The sequence below is a fragment of the Schistocerca americana genome, chromosome 6 (assembly GCF_021461395.2).
Source record: "Schistocerca americana isolate TAMUIC-IGC-003095 chromosome 6, iqSchAmer2.1, whole genome shotgun sequence".
NCBI classification, from domain to species: Eukaryota; Metazoa; Arthropoda; class Insecta; order Orthoptera; family Acrididae; genus Schistocerca; species Schistocerca americana.
The window spans coordinates 388,681,748-388,684,523 of NC_060124.1; positions in this window are offsets into that span (position 1 = coordinate 388,681,748).

The following is a 2,776-nucleotide window of genomic DNA, read 5'->3' on the forward strand; positions in this document are numbered from 1 at the left end:
GAACACTTGTTACAGTTGGCTACATGCATTAGGTAACGATCAGCATGTGATCTCTGACTCCAATAAAAATTCTCGTTACACACAAAAAAAAATTAACTTTTTGCTTTTTATCATACACCTGAAGCGCTAACGTGAAGGCCAAATTTTTGCAGCTCGCAAATAACGAAAGTTCGTATAGCGTAAAGTGTGTTATGTGATTTAAACGTGTAATCTATGTTGCAATACGTGATAAATGTGGATGGTTCAAATGGCTCTGAGCACTATGGTAAATGTGGATGCTGCCGGAAGCCTAGGTTACACGGCGCCACTGGTGTGCGCAACTCCTTGCGTGAAACGAGTTGCACGCAAATGGTTTCGCATATGTCTGTAGACGCGACGGCACTTCAGTTTCGTCGCTTTGTGAGTGCCGTATAGTCTTAAGGAAAATGAAAGTTTTGCCAGCTGTACGAGTTGTGGCGGAATTTATGCGTATTTGCGTGATATAGCCATGTAAAAAAGATTAAAAAATAAGAAACGTGTTTGGGTTCGTGACTGGATAAAGAAAAAACGTCAACTCGATTGCTCAGCGATCTTGTTGAGAGAAACTACGGTGGAAGAATTTAGAAATTATTTTAATCATCTTAGAATGTCATCAGACCAGTTCGCGGTTCTGCTAAATACAATTAATAAAGTAATAAGGGAAAAAAAGCTGCTGTAAATGCCAATCAACACAGGCCGTTCCGCCACATCCTGTCAAAACATTATACAATGCATTTCAAATCCTGTCATCACACTGGCCGTCTCGTCCCGTTACCGCAAGGAAGTTTTCATGGCTAACGTCATCCATCCGTTGTTGATCACTTGATCCACAAGTTCATTTCCTTCTTACAAATGGCCATGCGCACATATCCAAATTTCTTTCCGTTGAGGTTTTAGTGGTTGATATCAGCTGGTTTTAGTAAGATATTTGCTATAAACCTGTTTCGTTCCGTTATTTATTTTTTAAATTTATAATAAATAACGAAAGATTAATTGAAGCAGTAAGGCAGAAGTCTGAATTGTATGACATGAGCGTACCAAATTACTTGATCTCTACTACATTTATAAAGAGCATTTTTATACATACCACTACCAAAGTCCAACATAACAGTCGCGATACTCACTGCTGTAAAGCCTAGTTTACACGACGACACTGCATTGCGTCACTCGTTGAGTGGAATGAGTTGCACACAAGTGGTTTCATATTTGGCTGTAGACAGGTCCCTGAGTAGTGTCTGAACTGAAAGTATTGACAACTTCACGTCACACGAGCTGTGTTGGAGTTAAAGCTTGTGCATGTAATTGCTGCATAAGAAAAAATACAATAAGAAACGTGTTTCGATTCGCGACTGGATGAAGAAAAGACGTCAGCTCGGTTGCTCAGCATCCATGCTGAAATTTATAACGGAAGACCCAAGTAATTCTTTAAATTATCTCAGAATGTCACCAGAACTGTTCACGTTTCTTCTAAATAGAGTTAATTATGCGATAAGGAGTAAAGGTACTGTAACACATGAAGCACTTGTCACCAGAACTAAAATTACATATGATATTGCGTGCATTACAAACGAGAACATTTGGCATGATACAAGATGCGATTTTAGTCGGTGATGACGCTTTTTCATTAACACCAATAATTATTAATATTAACAGTAATAACTATTAACATTAACAGCAATAATTTTTTGAAGCAGGCTGCACTAAGAAGAGAATGGTTTGCAAACTACTCTCTTCAAGATAGATCTGAACTGTGGCAATATTTCAAAATTCTAACATATGTGAATGGGGAGCGCTGCTGCAATGTTTGAAGTAGATAAAAATTGAATAAAGAATGCAGCTTCTTGAATTTGTATAGCCTTCCCTCCTGTCAACAATATTCCTTAACAAAGAGTTGGACAATTCGAAAGATGGGATTTTAGCCTTGTAGACGAGTGCATTGTAACAGCTAGAATTACACTTGCTTGTATTTTTCTCAATTCAGTTGTATACGTGCTCCTAACTCAATAAATTTCGCTCTGCAGCTCGTATATTGTCAAACCATCTATACTATAATCGCACATGACGGTCTCAGCAATATGTTGCCATGGAGGTATCTTTACCTCCATGTATGTTGCTTATTTTTGTAGTCAGCATCACTGAAATCCCACAAACACCTATTCAAAGCAAAGATATCCACAAAGCGAACATTATTCTCCGTTTCCCACTTCATATTTCAGTTTTTCTACATTCTACAAACACAGCTAACCTCAAAACTCATGCAACTATATTTAGTGTTGCCAAAGTTGGAACATGCCGAAAGTTAGTTTCACCAACAAGATGCACAAACGCACGGCTCACATGTGCAGTGCCCGATAGCGCAGTTGTCTGCAACCTAGTGTCGTCGTGTAAACTAGGCTTAAAAGTTGTTACCCTTTAAGGGCTGGAGCGACACTAGCGCTTCAAGCGGCAGGAAAGGAGAACTTCAGATGTGTCGTAAACATACTGCTTGTTTTGCATCACTTTCCTATGTGATTTACGAAATATTTGTATTGTTTTTTTGCCTCCAAGAGTTTGTGTAATATCAGAAGACACCGATGTTTCTAAAAATGATACTAAAATAAGAGCACGTAGGGATAAAACTCATGAAGCCAGTGGCAAATTACAATACATTCGTGAAGAAACACTTGCGACATTGGATGGAACTGCAGCTTACTATGTCGATATCAACGGAATATAAACACATAGATTCACACATAAGAAGCACAGACATGTACCTGTA